Source organism: Hibiscus syriacus, unplaced genomic scaffold (genome assembly GCF_006381635.1).
Source record: "Hibiscus syriacus cultivar Baekdansim isolate YM2019G1 unplaced genomic scaffold, ASM638163v2 tig00111772_pilon, whole genome shotgun sequence".
In the NCBI taxonomy this organism is placed as follows: Eukaryota; Viridiplantae; Streptophyta; class Magnoliopsida; order Malvales; family Malvaceae; genus Hibiscus; species Hibiscus syriacus.
In genome coordinates, this window is record NW_024063173.1 from 2,441,602 (window position 1) to 2,463,970 (window position 22,369).

Sequence of the window (22,369 nt, forward strand, 5' to 3'; positions counted from 1 at the left end):
ACAATACTCTGAGTACGTGCGGGAGTACGAGCTGGTGTCTGAACTGTAGAAACTGACACTGTGCAATCCCTTATAATATGGTCACTAGAACCACATCTAAAACATGTGCCAAATTTTCTTCTGCATTCCCCAAGATGATGTTTCCCACAGTAATCACATGTCTGCAAAGGTTGCAACCCAGAAGATCCACCATGTCTAGTAGACTGAAAAGTTGAAGCACCAGATGCAACAGGTCTGACACTCGCACCGCCTCTCTGAAAGGAATCACCCCTGCCTCTCTTGCTAGGATGTGCAGAAGAATTAACAGAACCAGAAGGCCTCCTGAATCGGGTTTGAGCTCGATCACTATCTCTCCTGTGCTCCATACCCAGTCGCTCTATTTCCTCAGCAGTCTTGGCTATCTCAACCAAAGCATCAAAATTCCTCTCTCGATGGGTAGCGACTCGACTCCTGATCTCATACCTGAGTCCATTCTCGAACCTCAAGCATCGATCTGTCTCAGTGTCCACAAGTCCAGGAGCATATCGGCTCAATCGGATGAACTCAACCTCGTAATCCATAACAGACATATTACCCTGCTCCAGATTCTGAAACTCCTGGCGTCGCTCCTGCAGATATCTCTCTCCGATGTAGCGACTCCGGAAGCGCGTCTTGAAAAGATCCCATGTTAATTGGTTCCTCGGAATACTACCAGAAATGGATTGCCACCATCTGAAGCTTTCTTTCTTCAACATAGTTAGGGCCCCCTTTAACTTTTGCTCAGGTCTGAGGTCCATCTCATCCATAATCCTCTTTGTGTCCTCCAGCCAATACTCAGCGTCTGTCGGAGGTCCACCAGTAATACCCTCAAATGGTACTACACCAGCAGCAACCAGAGAATTTGAAATCTCCACTGCAGTCATGTTACTAGGGGCTCTAGTAGCTCTCTGAAACATGCGGAAGATAGCTCTATTAATGGCGTCTTCATTCATCTCAGTATCCTCATCTTTAGTGACGGGAGGGTCTCTCACGGGAGTAAACTGATCATCATGAGAAAGAGTCGGATCTACTTGCGGAATAGGAGGATCACGTGCTGACATCGGATCGTCTATCGTAACAGAAGGTCGAGTGACTCCTCCTCTACCACGTCCACGTCCTGTCCTACGACCTCTAGCAGCATTCATCGTTGGATCTATAAGGCTCTACAGAAAAAATTTGAAACATGTGTCAGATTAGCATCAGGGATCTCGAGAAAACATTAAATCATAACATAAGGTGACAATTTTTTTTTCTTAAAAATCCAAAATTTAGGACCCATATACAGTCCGAGTGTTTAAAACCGAAAGCTCTGATACCACCAAATGTAACCCCCTAGACCCGATCTGTGAGTTAGACTCAAACCTAAGTGGTCACATATCCCATTCAGATGTTTTTTTTTTAATATCTTACAATACATTATATTAATAATACAGATATGTCCAAAATTATAGCAAATACATGTCACCAAACATAACTGAAAAACATATAGAAATATATGTTCGTACAAAATAAGTAGTTGATTTCCACTGATGCCAAATCTGCTAGCTTACTGTCTGCTACTATCTGAAAAAGGGTAGAAACTACAGAATGAGCTAAAAAGCTCAGTGTGCTCCATACAATATATAAGAAAAATATACAGATAAAATCTTTCAATGAAATCGGTTTATGCAATATGTTTTTATTTTTATTTTTAAAACATGAACACTACCCCCATCCGTTCACATCATAGTTGTGTAGGTTCCCCAGAACCATACACCCAACCGCACATGCCATTTAGACCCTGAGCACAAAGCCGAGAAGTCTGCAGATAATCTTCCTTCAACAATACCCCCCCAAATGAAAATGAATGTATTCAATTGAAAACAATGATTAATCACTTAAAACATAACAAATATTTCATACTTAGAAACCATATGCAGAAATACGGAAATCAGAATTCAAATCAATAATTCAGATATCAGATAAGCAGATCCCAGAAATCGGTATGAAATGCCTTAATTCAGAAATTATATCAGAATATACAGCAAATCAAATATCAAATACTCGGTATTCAGATAAATTATTTAAATCAGTAATATAATACTGTTAGGAAACACACCTGAAACAGTCTGGGAAATCAGATAGGGAAGCCTATTACTGGGTATGTCGATCACGTTCTGCTGTAGCGCTAGACCCTACGAATTGGAAAAATCCATATTGGAATCCTAATATAAATAATCTAAATATTATTTAAATAATATACGGAAACCTACGGGTAATTCTCGTAGTACGCGGTTCAGGCTGATCAAACGAACGGATAATACCGGACCTAATTGATCCTTGCTCAGGTGAAACACGAGTACCTTCATAAAATATTTTATTGAAAAAAATCATTGACCAAATCTCATTTAAATAATCAAAATATTAAAATATTAAGCCTTTTGGGTTTACAAGCTCGATTCGGGAATTTCGAGTCAGAATTTGGCAAAACGGACTTCGGAATCAAATTCAGGACGTCGAAAAACATAAAGTATGACCTTCCGAAATTTCGAATTCTTGGTCAAAAATAAAGTCAACGGGTTTGACTAACAATTTGGAGACTTTCGGGTTTGAATTTAGTAAAACGGACCCCAAAAACAGATTCGAGACGTCGAAAACTATCAGGATAGGTATTTGTGGTCGAAAACAAAGGTCGTTTAATAGCCGGTCAAAGCCGATCAAAGTTCTGGTCAAAAGGTCAACAAACTGTCAAACATTTTACACAAATAGCACCCTTTTTAAAATAATTACCAATATAGCACCAAAACCAAATTAATTCCCAGAATAGCACCAGTCAACGGGTCGGGTCAACGGTCGGGTCGGGTCAACGGGTCGGGTCGGTTCGGGTCAACGGGTCGGGTCGTGACCGGTCAAACCGGTCAAAACCGGTTCAAAACCGGTTAAACCGGTCAAAACCGATTTCCAGCGTTCACTCGCCTGCGGCAGCGCGTGTGGCGTGTGCGACGTTCTCCGGGGCTCTAAAAATCACGGAAAAATTTCTAAAAATTATTTTGAGCGATTTCGAGATACTTACTAAGATCGGTTCAAATTTTTGAACGGCGGAGAGCTCGATTTCGACTCGGCCAAATCTTTGACTGATCCACCTCCCCACGCGTCGCCGTCAACGGAGATCGAGGATGACACCGACGTACTCGGAACGGCACAAGGAACACGATGGTGCGGGAGGTGTCGTAAACGGAGTAGCGATCGACGATGAATTTAGGATTTTCTAGGCGATTGAGCTTAAAAAAAATGTCGATGCTTTGACTTGAAATTCACGGTGTTTGGCAGCGTTTCGCTTCAATTAAATTGAGGGAATTGTTCCTGACTCGATAACGAACACGATGGTACTTTCAAAACGACGATCGGAATTCGGACGGTGTCGGAATCGTCGTCGGAAGTTGAGGTAAGGAAATGGAAATTTGGGAGGAATTGGGTTCTGATTTTCAGAACCCAATTCACGCATATATCATATATATAAACCAAATACCTAACTTTTTTGGGTAAATTCAGGGCTTGGTCCCTGAATTTTCTTTAACTCTAAAACAAGCTACAAGTTTTAAAACCTTTCAGTTTAGTCCCTAAAAATTACCAATTTTCACAATTAAATCTTCAATTCCATTTAACTATTATTTTGATATTATCGGGTTGTTACAGTTTTCATACTAAAACGGCTATATTATCTTCACTAATCATCCCCAACATTCAGAAGTGATTCAAGGTGTATTTAAGCAAGCTTAGAAGCCATTGATAAAAAATAAAAAACATCAAGCAACTAGAATCAAGAGAGAATCAAAGAGAAAGCATCAAACCTCAAGTTTGAGCATTTCAAGCCTATTTTTCATTCAATATTCATTTTGCTTTCAAGAAAACTTATTGTGCTCAATTGTATTCATCTTTAAGTGTTCTTTTCTTTGTTCTAGAATTGTGCAAACATTTTGCCTTGTGAGGTTTTTCTTGTAAGTTTGCAAATTTGTAATCTTCTCTTTGAGAAAAGAGTGTTCTCAAGAATTGGGGTATATTCTTGAGGGAGTTGTAAGGTTATCTCTTTGGCCTCAAAAGAAAGAAAAAATTAGTGAATTTGTTGGAAAATCCTTAGTGTGGATAGCTAAGGTAGTGGACGTATACTTTGGTTGATAAAGTCGAACCACTCTAAATCACTGTGCAATTACTTTCAATTTTCTGCAAAAGCTTCCACCAAAATTGTAATTGCCAATTCACCCCCCTCTTGGCCGATTCCTTCAATCGATTAACTCAATAATTGGTATCAGAGCCTAACTCATTTGAAGGTTTAATCGCCTCTTGAGTCGATTCGGGAAGAGTTAAATCGATAAAGATGACGTCCACTTCTGGTTCATTCTCTATGGAAGAATCCAGACCAATTGACGTGCCTCCTTACTTCAATGGAACAAATTATCGTCGTTGGAAGAGGTTCATGATGATATTTATCCAAGCACATGATATGGAAGCTTGGATGATAATTGAGAAAGGATATTCCTCTCCTACGAAGAAGGCAAAGAAGTGGAGTGATCAAGAACGGAAGAAAGCTCAACAAAACACAAAGGCCATGCACATGTTGTGTTGTGCAATTGATCCTAATATATATAAAGGAGTTTCTTCTTGTTCAAATGCCAAGGAAATGTGGGATAAGCTTGAGGAGATCTATGGAGACAAGGAAGAAGAAGAACCAATAAAGGTGATGTCTCTATTAGCTCTCACAAAGCCAAAGGTATCTTCTAACTCAAATAAATTAAATTCAAAATCTTTTAATGAGTTACAAGATGCTTATGATGAATTATTTTCGGAGTTTGAGACCATGAACTCCAAATACAATAAATTGATTTCTAAATTTATTGCTAAAATTGATCTTCTTTTGAAAGCTAAAACAGACTTGGAAAATCAAAATGAAATGTTGAGAAAGGAGTTAGAGCTTTCAAAAATAAAATCTGAAAACTTTGAAAAAGAAATTTTCAAATTAAACAAACTTCTTTTAGAAACGAAAATGGATTTTAAAAATCAAAATGAAATCTTGAAGAAGGATTTAGAACTTTCAAAAATGAAATTTGAAAGTATTGAAAAAGAAAATTTCGATTTGAAAGTTAAGCTTGAATGTTTAACAAAAGAAAAAGATATTATTTTAAATAATTCATCTAGTTCAATAATGACAACATGTTCACATTATCATTATCATGGTCATAAGGAACATACTTGTCCTTTAAAGAAATGAAAACGATTTAAAATTAGACAAGTATGGGTTCCAAAAGGAACAAGAGGCATTGAAACTAATGTTCAAGGATCCAAAGCAATTTGGATACCAAAATCTACTTAAATGTCTCTTGTAGGTGTGTGGGAGCAATGGTGATGAAGATGATGATATTCAAGATGCTCTAGCCACATATGAAAAAGGAATGAGTAACCTCTAAACTTAATATTTTTATTTTATTTGGTTGCTCATTTAGTTTATGCATGCATGAGGTTTTAAATGTTAAATAAATGATTATGTTTTATCTCATGTATGTTGAAAAATATTGTATGATGAACATAGTAATTTTTGGTAATGTTTTATAAGCTCTAGTTCATCATATTAATTTTTTGGTCAAAATTGTTTTTAAAATGTAATTGATATCTCTTTAACAATTGATATCGGTTTTTCAAGAACTTTGGTTTTGCAAAATTTTGACCTTAAATTTTTCTTAATGATTATGCATATTTTAAAAAAAATATATTATAAAGTTTTAATGCATAACATTTTCAGAAACTTTATGCATGTGCTCTTAATCTCGATAATCAACATTGCATAATGTTTTAAAGCATAATCTGATTAGATGAATTTGACAAAAGATATAATGTCTTATTTTTAAATTAAGTGTTTGCAAAATTGATTGACATTGCATCTACTTTGATTATGCTTGTTGGTCATAGAATAGGAAACATATACATGGTGCATTTAGATTCTATTGATATGACTAATTTGTGCCTAGTTGCTAAGGATGAACATGATAGTTGGTTATGGCATAGGAGATTAGGACATGCTAGTATGAGTGTTTTGCAACGGCTAGTTCAAGGAGAATTGGTTCGAGGGCTGCCTAAACTAAAATTTGATAATGATAAAATCTGTGATGCTTGTGCTAAAGGAAAACAAAAGCGAGTTTCTTTTAAATCCATTAATGATGTATCAACTAGTAGAGTATTACAATTGATCCATATAGATCTTTTTGGGCCAACTAGGACTACTAGCTTGGGTGGAAAACAATATGCATTTGTCTTGGTAGATGACTATTCTAGATATACTTGGGTTGTATTCTTAAGTACTAAAGATGAAGCATTAGAACATTTCATCACATTTTCAAAAATAATCCAAAATGAAAAGGGTTACTCTATAACTAGCGTTAGGAGTGATCATGGCACTGAATTTGAAAATCTTGGATTTATTGAGTTTTGTAATTCTAATGGTATTAGTTATAATTTTTCAGCACCTAGAACCCCTCAACAAAATGGAGTCGTTGAGAGGAAAAATCGAACTTTAGAAGAAATGGCTAGAACCATGCTTTGCGAAAATAATTTGCCAAAATATTTTTGGGCGGAAGCCACAAATATCGCTTGTTATGTTGTTAATCGAGTAATGATTAGGCCAATTTTAAAGAAAACTCCATATGAAATTTTCAAAAATAAAAAGCCTAACATTAGCTATTTTCATCATTTTGGATGTAAATGTTTTGTTTTAAACAACGGTAAAGAAAACCTTGGCAAATTTCATGCTAAAAGTGATGAAGGAATTTTTCTAGGTTATTCCTTAAATTCTAAAGCTTATCGAGTATTTAATAAAAGAACTTTAGTTGTAGAAGAGTCTATACATGTTGTTTTCGATGATAATCCCCTTCCGAGGAAGGATTCTTGTGTGAATGATGATGTAGGTGTTATAAATACAAATGACGTTAGACATGAAGTTGGAGAACCAGCATCAAAGGAAGAAACGAAAAATGAGGAAACTCATGATCCTCTTGAGAATCCAACCATTGAAGAAAGGGAAGTATCTTATCCAAGAGAGTACAACTATGTCAAGGATGGTGAGATTATAGGTGATCCATCCAAAGGGGTAACAACTCGATCTTCTCTTAGAAATATTTGTAATTATGTTGCATTTATTTCATGCATAGAGCCTAAGAATATTAAAGAAGAATTAAATGATGAACATTGGATTATGGCTATGCAAGAAGAATTAAATCAATTTGAGAGAAGTAAAGTATGGACATTAGTTGAAAGGCCTAGTAATAAATCTACTGTAGGTACTAGATGGGTATTTAGGAATAAGCTTGATGAGAGTGGTAATATAGTGAGAAACAAGGCTAGACTTGTTGCTCAAGGGTATACTCAAGAAGAGGGCATAGACTATGATGAAACATACGCTCCCGTAGCTAGGATGGAAGCAATTAGAATGTTATTAGCATTTGCATGTTTTCATGAATTTAAATGATATCAACTGGATGTTAAAAGTGCATTTTTAAATGGTTTTATAAAGGAAGAAGTGTATGTGGAACAACCTCCAGGTTTTGAAGATTCAAAATTTCCAGATCATGTTCTTAAATTGACAAAAGCTCTTTATGGTTTAAAACAAGCTCCTAGAGCTTGGTATGAAAGATTGTCAATTTTTTTAATTGAAAAAGGTTTTTCAAAAGGGAAGGTTGACACTACATTGTTTTTAAAGCATAAAGGTAAATATTTATTAGTAGTTCAAATTTATGTTGATGATATAATATTTGGTTCTACTGATGATGTTCTTTGCCAAGAATTTTCTAAGCTAATGCAAAGTGAGTTTGAGATGAGCATGATGGGAGAGCTCTTATTTTTCTTGGGACTCCAAATCAAGCAAAGAAAAGATGGCATCTTCATTAATCAAGCTAAGTACGTCAAAGATATGCTCAAGAAGTTTGGACTGGAAAATGGGAAACCTCATGACACTCCAATGAGCTCTTCAACAAAGCTTGACTTAGATGAATGAGGTAAATGTGTAGATGTTAAATTATATAGGTCAATGATTAAATCTTTACTTTATCTAACTGCAAGTAGACCGGACATTATGTTTAGTGTTTGTTTATGTGCGAGATTTCAATCATGTCCTAAGGAATCACATTTACTAGCTGTTAAGAGAATCTTTAGATACCTTAAGGACACTCCTAGTTTAGGACTTTGGTATCCTAGAGACTCTAGCTTTAGCTTGCATGCTTTTTCCGATGCGGATTATGGAGGATGCAAATTAGATAGGAAAAGCACCTCCGGTACTTGCCAATTCCTTGGAAATATGCTGATTTCTTGGTTTTCAAAGAAACAAAATTGTGTTGCATTATCTACCACTGAAGCCGAATACATTTCAGCTGGTAGTTGTTGTGCACAAGTTTTATGGATGAAACAACAACTTTTTGATTATGGAATTGAAGTAGGTACTATTCCTATCAAGTGTGACAATACTAGTGCTATTTGTCTCACTAAAAATCCCATCCAACACTCTAGAACTAAGCACATTGAAATAAGACATCACTTCATTAGAGACCATGTCACTAAGGAAGATGTAGTTCTAGAATTTGTTGATACTTTGCACCAATTAGCGGATATCTTTACAAAACACTTAGACAAGGAAAGATTTTGGACACTTAGGAGAGAATTAGGTTTGACCAACCTATCTTCACTTAGTGTTTAGAAATAATTTTAACATTTTTAAGAATAAATGAAAAATGCTTATAATAGTAATTTTTGATTGCATTCATTGCTATTAGTTAGGGGGAGTTTATGATTCTTGATGAAAAATTAATTTTATGTTCAAATATCTTTTAAAGATTAATTTAATTGTTTGAACATGATTAATTTTCAATATATGAGTTGCCAATACCACTAGAGAAAATTAATTTAGCATTTTGGGTGTTTAAAATCAGATTTTAGCATTTTGGTGCAGAGGGGATCGATCCCCCCATGAGGGAACCGATTCCCCCTTTGAAGGGGAACCGATTCCCCCTGGGGTTCTAGTTATACACGGGCAGAACCCTTCAAAAATCCTCAAACCCTCTTCTCTTCTCTTCCTTGCCGCCTATCACTCCTCTACTCTCTCTATCTCCATTCTTGCCTCAAATCATCGGTTTTAATCGGAATTCACTTCAAATATCATCTTCTAAACCTGTTGGAATCATCAAAAACGTGCAAACTTCATCTAATCTCACTCAAATCCAAAATCCTTCAAGGTATTTTTCCAAAACCTCTATTTCATCAATTTATGAACATAGAACTAGTTTTAATTAGTTCTAGGTTGAACTTTAGATCGGGCATTGATTGTTTAGTGATTAGAAACTAGATATTACAACTAATTTCATCAAAAACACAAGAATTTTCCAAAAAATTTAAATATTCGAAAATTAAAAAAATTGTTGATTTTTAAAATATTGTGTTTTGATTAAATTATGTTGTCGTTGTTATGGAAACTATACACATATTGTTTCTCAAAACCGTATCTTTCAAAAGTTTTTCAAAAACTTTGCCCATTAGGATTGATTTAGAGAACCTTGAAATATTGAGAAGTCAATTGATTTTTGGGATTGATTGAATTGCATACATATGTTTTAAATTGCAGGTTATCCATTCTATTCCTATTTCCTAAACCATGTTCAATCCTAAACGTGCTAGGTCATCATCTAGTCGCTCACACCGTCATCCACCTCCAAATCCTCATCTTATTCCTGTAAATCCAATTCCTAATCCTGATCCCAATATAACTATCCAAAATTCATGCTTCAATCATCCTGGTCCTAGAAATCATCGTTTTTGGTATTATCAATATTTCTATTCTTACAAAATCCGGGAAGAACGTATCCCTTCTCGTCAAGCTATGTTAGCTATTAATTTTAAATATCTTCCTCTTTTACAAGAGTGGAAATTTGATAAACTCTTCGACCTTGAACCCATCGTTTATCATCAACTTGTTCGTATTTTCTATTCTAATGTCGTTTGTGTTAAAAACCAAACTGAAACCGAAACCATATGAATTCGTTCCTACCTCTTAGGACAATTCTTATATATTGACTCGGCTTACATAGCCAATACATTCGGATTAGATAACGATGGTATTTCAAATGAAAAACAGGTTTTATGATCTCGTTATAAAAGAAGAGATAGTGCAAGTGTCTTAGACCTACATGAACGTTTTCTTCATCTAATGATTTCTTGGTGGTTTCGACCATCCGGAGGTCGTTATTCTACTCTTAGAGCCTTGGATCTTTGGTGGTTACATTATTTCGAAAACAATATTAAAATTAACCTACCTCAGATTATTTTTGCTGAAATTATTGAAACCGTAAATATTGTTCCTAACAAGAAACTCTGTTCATCTCTAGTTTACGGTTGCATTTTGAGTAATCTGTTTTCCAAAGCTGGGCTTAGAGTCGGTCTAGATGTCTTTTTTCCCCTTAAGAAACAAATCAATCTTCTTTCCTTAACGAGAGCAGGATGGATTAAGGATAAGGAAACCGGTGAATGGGTTCGATCGTCTGAAAATACTCCAGGAGCTAGTTCTTCACGAGCTCAACCAGAAGCTGAAGACGATCCCGAGCTTGAGCAATTAATGAGAGACATCGATGAAGCCGAAGATGAGCCGGAGCAGCCTGAGGAGCAAGCACAACAATCGCATCCAATGCCTCCATATTTTCAATCCTTTATGGAGACATTCGATTTCCGATATGCGACCATGGATTCACGATTTACTTCTATAGAGTCCCATTTATCCACAATGGGAGCTCAACAATTAGAGATTCCCCGAGAGATGCACACAAACAACGCTTCGATGAATGAACGTATTGATGCACTCTCACACGAGATGGCCGCTATGCGAGCTCGTTTTCCTCCTCCCGATCCTCCTACGGATGTTTGATTCTATATTTTTCTTTGAACTCCAAACTTATTGTTTTAACATTTTGAACATTTTGGAAAGTTTGAATTTGTGGATTAATTGATTTTGTCTGGATTTATGGATGGTGTGAACTTATATGTTTGGTGTGATTTATTCATTATTGCATCATTTACTTTATGTTATATATATGACCAATTTTTCCATATCACATTAAATATGAATATTGATTATGAAACTAATGGCTAACGTTTCTCTTGCTTGTGATCTTAGCAGCTTAAATTATATATAATCAATTGGCTAAATGATTTCAAAACCTTGTTTAGCTTCTTTAAAATTTCTTTTGATTTAACAAAAAGGGGGAGAAGTGTTAAATTGTGTTTCTAAATGATAAATGGGAGAAGTGTTAAAGTAAGGGGGAGTAATTTCAAAACTTGATTTTCAAAATCTTAAAATTACTAAAATGTTTTGTTATATCAAAAGGGGGGAGATTGTTGAAAACATTTTGATATTTCGATATAAAAAATTAAGTTAAATGAATTTTAAGATTTTCCAAAAGATTTTCTAAGTATATTCAATATAATTATTCGAATATCAAAACATTACTCTAAATCTTTCAAAAATTATTTTTAATCTATACTTAAGTGTAAAATTAAGTTTTAATCTTAAAACAATTCCAAAATAATTCTACAAAGTATTTCGAACCATTTCAAAGCCAAAAATTACAGCCTATCCAGAGGGAACCGATTCCCCCCTAAGGGGGTACCGATTCCCCCTGAATGGTTTGGCTCCGAGATTTCCAGAATGCTCGGAGGGAACCGATTCCCCCTGTTCAACGGTGGAAATATTTGAATTTTACACTTAGGGAACCGATTCCCCTCAAGGGGTACCGATTCCCCCCACGCTCCAAACTGTTTTATTAATTGTTTTCACACTAAAACGGCTATATTATCTTCACTAATCATCCCCAACATTCAGAAGTAATTCAAAGTGTATTTAAGCAAACTTAGAAGCCATTGATCAAAAATAAAAAACATCAAGCAACTAGAATCAAGAAAGAATCAAAGAGAAAGCATCAAACCTCAAGTTTGAGCATTTCAAGACTATTTTTCATTCAATATTCATTTTTCTTTCAAGAACACTTATTGTGCTCAATTGTATTCATCTTTAAGTGTTCTTTTCTTTGTTCTAGAATTGTGCAAACATATTTGCCTTGTGAGGTTTTTCTTGTAAGTTTGCAAATTTGTAATCTTCTCTTTGAGAAAAGAGTGTTCTCAAGAATTGGGGCATATTCTTGAGGGAGTTGTAAGGTTATCTCTTTGGCCTCAAAAGAAAGAACAAATTAGTGAATTTGTTGGAAAATCCTTAGTGTGGATAGCTAAGGTAGTGGACGTAGACTTTGGTTGATAAAGTCGAACCATTCTAAATCGCTGTGCAATTACTTTCAATTTTTTACAAAAGCTTCCACCAAAATTTTAATTGCCAATTCACCCCCCTCTTGGCCGATTCCATCAATCTAATAACTCAACATCATCTTACACCCTTGATCATGCTCATGATTTCATGCATACTACCATAGGAAATAGACTCATCGCGAGTCTTGTTTCCATTCATCATACATCACTAAAATGCACTCACCTGGCCTCACTAGTTAATATCGATTCTCGTATCTTTTCCCCCGATCGATCTTACTTGTCAATGGTTCCAGAACTCGTTTAGGCTTTGTATCTACACAATTATACATTTTAAAGAAATTATTAGATACCTACACCTTGTAATTCGGTACTAACAGCTTAAACGAACTTAATAAACCAATATTCACATTTTTCCTTTAGGGGGAATCGGTTCCCTACTGTGGGGGTATCGGTTCCCCTATGATATTCTGTAATTCTGGTTCGTTTGAGGAGGTATCGGTTCCCCTTGAATGGGTACCAATTCCCCTAGCCCATAAATCACAAGTTGAGCTCGAAAATCACTTTATTTTCACCTCAACACTTCATATTTTACTCCCTTTTATATTCCTAACTTTCATATACATACTTAAACTTATCTCTACTCCATAATCACTTCTTTAAACTCTAAGAGGCATGCAACCATTAATCCAAGCAAGGCAACCACCCATCTTGGTGCCAAAGATGAAGCGAAACAGCACCATTCGGCCAAGCCTTCCTTTCCCTTTAAGTTGGTTGAACCATGATAACTTTTTGGCCAAAGGAGTGCATTCCTTCATTTAAAGGCTTGTCGAACCAGCCCCTAAATTATTCATTTTCCATATACTTAATTATTCATTAAAACAACATGTACATTCATGGGAAGTGACTAGACGAATCATTATGTATCCCTTTAAGCCTTCCCTTTCATTTCTTATATAAAGTTAATGCATAGGCTGTTGTTAGGCAATCCTCTTTGCATTATCAATATATTTGTGAGGTTATATCCTCTTTACTTAAGTTATTTTGAACTTTATCGACTTATTAAGTGTCTTTTGTACTTGTGGCGTTAAGCCCCTTCATTTCCATTGATAATTGTGTTTTTTAACTCTTTATAGTCAACAGGGCCAAGTCATTTGTTACCGCACCTTGAACAATATATAAGGTTTGGTGCCAGACTCTACTCTTTCATAGTCTTATTTCTTTCTTGATTATTCAAGATACTACCATTTCTTTTCCATTTTTTCCATAGCCTACCAACGTCCACGCTTTCATCATCAAAACAGGCCACCTATTTCACCTTTCATTAACCACCAAGCTATTCTTTTGAGCCTATCTTCTTGCATGTACTTGCTCCATCACCAGATCCACAATCAAGGGCACAAGTTCCTTAAATCACATATACTCACATTTAATACCCTAAATATATGTGCTCAAGTTGAATGAATATATACTCTCACATGAGAGGGAAAATGACTTAAATAATTTTATTGTTAAACCTTTTTCAAAAGGAGATAAACTAGTCAAAATGTAAAATGAACTTGATCAACACTTGTTTAAACTTTTTTTGTTAGGTAATATGATTTTACTAAAGATTAAATCATACAATCCTAAGCCTAAGTTGTGAGCCTCTTTAAAAACCAAGCTAAACCTAAATAGAGGAAAATAGTACTCCCCAACTAGGCTGAAAATAATTCCATTAAACGTAAACACAAACAATCCAACAGACAAGAACACCCATAGGATTACAAATATGACACCTCAAACACTTGTTCAAACTTGTTTTTGTGGATCGCCATGTTCAAGGCACCAACATCAAACTCTTGACATCGAGCAGGAGGTGGAATCCCAATTTTTAGTACTTGAGCTTCACTCATAGCTTCGACTGCACCGCCATCAACATTCTCTTGTTAGAAATCTAAAATGTACTCATCGACCTCTGCGAAATTAAAATTACTTGGTTAGGCATCGGGTAGCTGTTGTTGTAAGGGCAACACTTGCGGCTGAAAGTGAAGAGGTTGGAACTGATCACAATGAGAGATTGATGCCGATGGAGTAGGTGTTGGGGTAAATTTAAAATGATCAGAAATAGTTTCTTGGCAACCAAAACTTGTAGGGTTTTCTCTTAATAAGGAATCCAAAGGTTATGGATGATAATCCTCTGGGAGCAGATAGTTATCGAATTCACCGGGACAAGTCATGAACGTATTCAAGGCATCAGGTAGAATCCCATTTTCCATCACTCCAGCTTCACTTGTAGCTACAATTGCACCATTGTTGAATTCCACTTATTGTACATCTAAGATGAACCCATCAGATGCTATGAAATTCAAATTGCTAGGACTGACACCAAAAAACTACTTCGACAGTGACACTTGTGGTTGAAACTGATGATAAAGAGCCATTGATGCCAATGGAGTAGGCATTATCCCAGCACCGAAAGATTTCGAATACTGTGGGAGCACACCTGCACCATTTTCCAGCACTTGGTCTTCATTATGAGGTATAACTGCACAATTTTTGTCAGATTCCTCTTGTTGCTTATCTAAAATGAACCCATCAGACGCTGTGAAATTCAAATTGCTATGATCAGCACCGAAAAATTGTTACGGCCGAGGCACTTGCGATTGAAACTGATGATAAAGAGGCATTGATGCCAATGGAGCATGCATTGTCCCAGCATTAAAAGATTTCGAATACTGTGGGAGCATTGAACTAGTTTATTGTGGCATCACCGTTGCATCAGGCGAAATCCCATTTACCAGTACTTGGTCTTCATTCTTAACTACAACTGCACCTTTATCAGCTTCTTCTTGTTCTTTATAATTGCTTCCTTCAACTGGGGTTCCAGATTTTGACCTTTGTTCCTTCCTATTATATATTCTACACGGTACCCAATCATCAAGCTGAAAAAGAAAGTCGAAAATGACTGTTAGGCAACAATTTAAATTGCGGTTGCAGTCATGTTCTCGATAAACGCAATTTTTAACACAATATGCGCTATTGTGTTGATTATGAGTATCGTGATCATGTAATAATAGTTTCGGGTAGCAATGTTACCGCTATCACTGTTAGATACGATAATTCTTCAATGTTTTTCATATAATTAAAAGATCCTAAAAGAAAGGTGACACATATATGCATGTCTTGTTCGTTAAGTCTCTGTCTTGGTGGAGCTTTGGTTAACGCGTACTCGTGCATGATCCAATTGGTTTTTCACCTTTCAATGATTTTCCTCTGAAAAAGACTGAAGTCCTCTTGGAACCGACTTCCTCTCCCCTAGAGGTGACCAGAATAGCCTTTCCTGTTTCCCTCCAATACCTATAACCGATACGCCGCACACGTCTCTTGCCATTTGTGTGTCTACGATCTCTTGTGAGAAAAAGTACCCCTCGGATATTACGCCATTTGAGATGCATTATCACACATCTCTGACAACATGAAAATAAAACGATTATCATCGCAAAGTGATATAGAAACATATATATATTTCAAGAACACCAAAATCAAAAAGAAAAAGAAAACAAGGGTTTTAGACAAACATGTAAGAGTAAGAGGATCATGCTTGTGGAGATCAACGTCCCTAAAGATGTTGGGTGGCAATGGTCTCTTGTAGATTTTTCTTTTCAAATAAAAATCAATCATCTCTTCATCTTTTGGCTTGAACTTGTAACATGGAGGCAGTGATCTAGGGATATATATTTCCAATAGGATTTCAATACTTAGAGAAAATAGAACCAATAGAATGACGAAAAATAATTGCTTGGAAAATAAGGTAAATAAAAAATGTTTTTTTATTGACCTGTTTATACTGAGAGTTGGTTTAAGTGCTCTTATCAAGTACCTCTATTATAATATGTGGTTAAAAACTTTTACTTGAAGGATAAGTTAAATAAAATAGATTTTTGGGCTAATAACACAATTAGACGTTAAACTTTAGGAATTTTCTTGACTTGATCATCAAATTGTAAAAAAAATCAATTTAACCACTGATACTTTCGAATTGATTTTCCTTGGCCTTTGGGTTGTTACATCATTAACATCCTAATAACGTGCAATCTTTTGTTGATTTACAAGGTAAAAATATATTTTTTTAATTGATGTGATATTTTTTCCTTTTTCCATTCATTATCTTCTTTATTAAACTTATGGTTTCTATTCCACATTTTTAGTTGGTACTAAAAATCGTCATTCTTCAATGTCTTTTACAAGCACCCTAGATATGGACAAACTCGCTACATCTTTCTCTATCAATTTACCTATTTAGATTTTCCTAAAACCTATTTAAAATTCATGAAACTAAAGACAAAAATCCCAGCATTATTCAATTTTAGAGTTTGAGAATTTAATCTGATTTGAGGGGTTTCTTCCCAAATTTAGTGGTCTCTCGTCAAAAAATCATAATGGTAAAAAATTATCTTCTATGAAGAACAACATATCTCGAAACCAGCATTATTATAAGACCGTTGGAGGAGATTTGAGTATTAGAAGATTCAAGAATTGGATGAATTTTTAATAAGTTCCTTGGAAAACCAAATTGGTAGAAGAGAGGAGAGACAAATACAAACATTTTAGTACTAATTTTGTCGCGAAGAACGATGAGCAACATCCATAATAGTTTAAGGGTTTTTGCGAAAAGGGAAGATAACGGTCACTTTTTTTTTGATGTTATTAATTTAATGATGAATTGACAAAAAAGTTTAATACCAAAATTGATATTTTTTATAGCTCGATGACTAAAGCAAGATAACTCCAAAAGTTTATTAACTAATGATGTAATTTATCCTTAACCGTTGGTTCATCTATCAATTTAGCATAGTACAAACCATGAATATACGTAAGATCGTTTAAAAAAACCAATACGGTGAGTTGATAAAAAAAATTAGGTTTTTTTAATAAAAGGTCAAGGTTATGGGTCATGTACTCAGTCTATTAAATTTCGGGGTACATAGATTAGACATGGACTATATAATATTAACACGAGTTACATATTTGAAAATTCGATTAAATTTTTTAATTTAACTCAAAAAATTATACGCTTTCATATCTTGTTCATATGAATAGATGAATAGAATTTCTTCTCTCATTTCATGCATGTATATATGCCCCACCAATTATATTATGACATATATATTAATAATAAATTAGTAAATTAAAAAAGTTTATCATTTTCTTTATTTCTTTCTTTTCATTTAATCTTTGTATTTTCTTTCTAAAACAAAATCAATATTAGCATTAACATTTTATTTTAAGTACAATCATACTACTCTGTCATTAATTATATAATGGGAGGATGACATGGCAGTTGCACGTCGGGACGCTATTGATGTGGCTGTCTCACCAAAACGAAGTCGTTTTGATGCTCAAAAATCCTAAAATGACATCACTTTGTTAGAGTCCCATGATTAAAAAATTGTTTTCCATGGGATTCAACCCAAAGTTCAATGAAATAATGTTAAACATTTAACCACCAAGCTAACTTAACAACTTGTTATATGCTTAACACTTAACAGCAGTTCTCTTTTCGCCCGTTTCACCACTCTCATTTCATCCTCTCAAAATCCTTAAAAACCCCCCAAAAATCTCTAGCACCACCTTTCCTTTGCCTCTGCTTCCATTCCCGCTGATTCTCAACCAGATCTATGGAAACACAAGTTTCAAATTCTGGTCCCTTTTTCCAATTTAACTGATTCCCGAAAACTCAATTCCCTTTCATTCCTCAAATGGCTAAAACCCACATCGAGAAACAATCTCAAAGTCCAAACCCTTATGAAAAACTTATCAATCTTCGAAAGAGCTCTAATCGGCGCAGGTGGTGGTGGAATTGCTGGTGCATCCACTTACGTCTATCTTCTCCCACTCGATACCATCAAGACCAAAATGCAGACCAAGGGTGCTTCCAAGATTTATGCCAACACCTTCGATGTTATTGTCAAATCTTTCCAGACGAGTGGTATTCTAGGATTTTACAAAGGAGTTTCGACTGTTATTGTAGGTTCTGTTGTTTACTTTGGGACATGTGAGTTTGGGAAGTCCTTTTTGTCCAAATTGGATTATCATGCTTTGATTATTCCTCCCACTGCTGATGCCATGGGAAATATTGTTTCATCAGCTATATTGCTCCATTAGCTTTGTTAAGAATATAACAAGTTGTTAAGTTAGCTTGGTGGTTGGGTGTTTAGCATTAGTTCGTTGAAACTTTGGTTTGAATTCCATGGAAAATAATTTTTTCATAGAGTGACTCTAGCAAACGACGTTGTTTTGGTGAGGCAACCACATCAGAACATCAGGCGTGCAATTGCCATGTGATCCTCTCGTTAAGTAATTACCATAAGTGTGGTATAATTGCACTTGAAAGAAAATGTTAGTGCTAAAATTGATAAAATTGAAAATTTGGTGGTATAAACGAGTCGACGCTTAAAATTTGATGGTATTTGATGTAGTTTAACTTTTTTATTTGGTTTCATTGCTTTGGACTCCTTTGGATGATCTTCATTTGTTTGATTAGCCCTAGGTCCGAAGTGGGTTTTATCTTTGATTGCCTCTGCTTGAAGAATATGGTACTCTTTGATATTTTCTTCCATGGTGAAAATGTTGTTTTGGGTTAAAATTTCAAGCTTAGCTGCATGTAATGGCTAAATAATTCAACATGAAATGGAACTCTCAGATGTAATAGCTAAAAACCCTAACTGCATGTATTATCAATATGATCTTGCTTGGAATTCCTTAAGCATTGGTGATGAAGAAAGCAAGTCTATAACTACTATAGTGGCCGGATAATGGAATAATGATCATTATATAGTGATTATAGTGATATAATCCAAAATCACTAATGTAGAAAATAACGGTAGAAAAATCAAACCAATAACAACTGTAATTTAACAGGTAACGGTAATAACGGGTTTTCTTTGTCATTTATTCCATTTTTCCTAGATGAATAAGCATTTTATTTAAAGCTTATACAAATTGTAAAAAATATAAAATTGTGGACATGAAAGATTGAAAATACCAGTCTGTTTTCTCCTTTTTGTTCTGTCAAAGATTAGAACACGAGGTTAACAAAGGGCACACAAAACAGAATTTATTATTATGTTAATATGGTTAATAGTCATGTTATCTCCCGTTACTTTATTTTAAATAAAAATATAAATTTATTATTATTTTTAAAATATAATTATTTTTAATTTTGTTAGCAATATTTAGATCAGAAAGTTAAAAACTTTTAGTTGACATCTTCTCGAGGAGATGAGTTCAACACCAATTAAGAGTAAAATTCCCCTTCTCCTCTCCCTATATAAGAATTGTTTTAAAAAATAATTATTGCTTTAACTTTTTATAATCGAATAATTCAACTATCTTATAATTGATACATCATTTGCAGAGCTGGTTATAAGGGGAAGTGCCCTAAGCGACTTCTCAGGGCGTCCATTTTCTATAGGGTCCCAAAATTTTTAAACATATTTTCTATTTTTATAGTTTAAATCTTTAATATTTTTAGTTTTATTTTTCTCTTTATTTGAAGTCTCTATTTTTTGTAATTTCATTTTTTTACCTTTATAATTAAGGCCTTTACTATTTTTAATGTCACTTTTTAACTTTATAGCTCTTGATTTTTAAATCTCGCTTTTTTTTTGTTAATAATCGATATTCGATGCCCCAAATTTTTTTCAATCCCACTTTTTACGTTTATAATTGAGGCCCCTAATTTTTTAAATCTCGCTTTCTACCTTTATATTGAAGCTCCTAATTTTTTTAAGCTCACTTTTTACTTTTATAATGAGACCCCTCATTTATTCAATCTCACTTAATTTAATTATTTTTCTAAGATTTATTAATGTAATATTTAATTAATTATTTAAAGTAATAAAATATACTTTCGTTTTATAAAAACCTATTTTTTAGTTTCGCTCATAGCCTCGAAAATGTCCCTATCATTTGTGTAGTTTATGCTTTTTAAATTGTGGTCATAAACCGGTAAGTTTAGCTATTGCAAATTTGCAATGCCATTAGGCCCATTAAAGCTTCAAAGAAACCAATCCCAGCCCAGGAATCAGTATTGGAATTTGGAAACTAAAAGAATTGCCCATACTATTAATACCGAAACCCAACAACCAATCCTGAAAACAAATTTCAAAATTTGGATCAAGGCAATCAGAGAGCTTTGGGAGAGGAGAAGCATCGACAATAATGGCAACAACATCCAGAAACATCAAAGTTTTCTACAAGCAAAAGAAGAACACCACCACTTCTACGGCGAAGAAGTCAACCAAAAACCCATCTCACAAATATCACCCAAGCTACGGCCCTTGCTTCTCATGGCGGTTCGGTCGACCTCAAAGGTCTCTCTCTCCCCCTTTTTTATCCTTTTTCCGGAAATGGGTATTTTTACAAACTAATATTTTGAGGGAAACAGATGATTTTGATGAGGAAGAGAAAGTGTTGGCGCAATTTGACATGAATATGGCATACGGGCCGTGCCTGGGGATATCGCGACTGCCTCGTTGGGAAAGAGCACAAAGAATGGGGCTAAACCCTCCTGAAGAAATTGAAAGCCTTTTGAAAGGTGGGAAAGTGAGGTTAGAATGTTTATTTGAGGGTCGTGTTTAGTTAATTAATAGCCATGGGTAGTAGTACTATGTTTAGGGTTCAGGGTTTATTTGGGTGTTTTTGAATGTTGTCATGAACCTAGATAGTCTTAACCAGCTAGCTATATCAAAATTTATGCAATCTGGTCTAGTAAGTTACCTGATCCTAAATCTCCTTTTGCTAACAACTCATTGGTGAATGAAAATATGATCTTAGGTGCTTGGCTTTCGAAACTCTATATAGAGATGCCAATTATGGACATAACGATTATGTTTTCTATTGTGTTTTATTACGATATGGACATAAGGAGTATCACGATCGTATACTAATAGTTTCGAATAATATCATTACTATTATATAATTATTGCCATTCTGATTACGGATCACTGTTTAAATCCTTGTTTGTACTGTGAGGATTTTAGTAGGCTAAACTGCAGATTGATATTTTGATGGAGCTATAGACTATTGAGTATTTGTTGCGTAGGGATGTCAGACGTTGGGGTTTTATTTAACACCATAAAGGCCTGTAATGTAAAAATGGACGCAGGGTGTATCTAGGCCATGGCTATGCCCATGGCCCATCCATGTTAAAAAAGACTAAATTATTTATTTAGTCATCTATTTATTATTTAATTTCTGTTTTAGTCATTTAACTATTAATTGTTTTAAATCATAGGGTGTATCAAATATATCATGAATTTTATAAATTTAGTTTATTTTTTTATTTTCTGAAAATCAAATTATAATAATAAATTTATAGTTAATATTCTTTTTAAAATCGTAGCTTTTTCTTAAAATAAGTTGTAGTAATAATGCAAAGACTAGTTATGAAAGAATATTTTTCTAAAACATTTGGTTAGAAACTTCATACTAAGAAATCATATCCAAATACCTCTTAAAGAACAACCCATTCTCAGGTTTCATTTCCTATATTTATATCATAAATCAGGGCATGTAGAGCATGTTGCTTTAGTTTTAAAAGGTGTAAGACACATTAAAGCACCAAAAGTGTTTGGAGCCTAGGTGCATGGTGAAGGTATGTACCTTCCGTAGGCGAAGTGTACCCTTTGTGCTAAAAAACTTATAACCAATTCTAAAAAAGATCTACATTTATTATCCACTGATTCACTCTTGAAGCACTTAATCTCTTCCCCTCTTACACTATTACTTGTCCCCTCCTCGAGACCAATTTATACTATTCACAAAACTCCAATTTCCAAAGCATTTCACCATAGAGTTAGAATTACTAAGTAATAATATGTAGTATTTTTGAACAATCGGATTATAACTATTAGATAGTTTAATACGTAAAATGTTATTATAAAGTATGACACATAACTAAGGGTCTGTTTGCTTAACGAAAAATATTTTCCTCGTTTTTTAGTATTTCATTGGTGGAAAACATATTAATCAATGTAAAATATTTTACTAA

At 34.5% G+C, this 22,369-nt stretch overlaps 1 pseudogene; it reads left to right on the forward strand.

The window, feature by feature from the left end:
• Positions 1 to 20,498: 20,498 nt before the first annotated feature.
• On the forward strand, positions 20,499 to 21,009 carry LOC120170125 (annotated as a pseudogene).
• Positions 21,010 to 22,369: the final 1,360 nt, after the last annotated feature.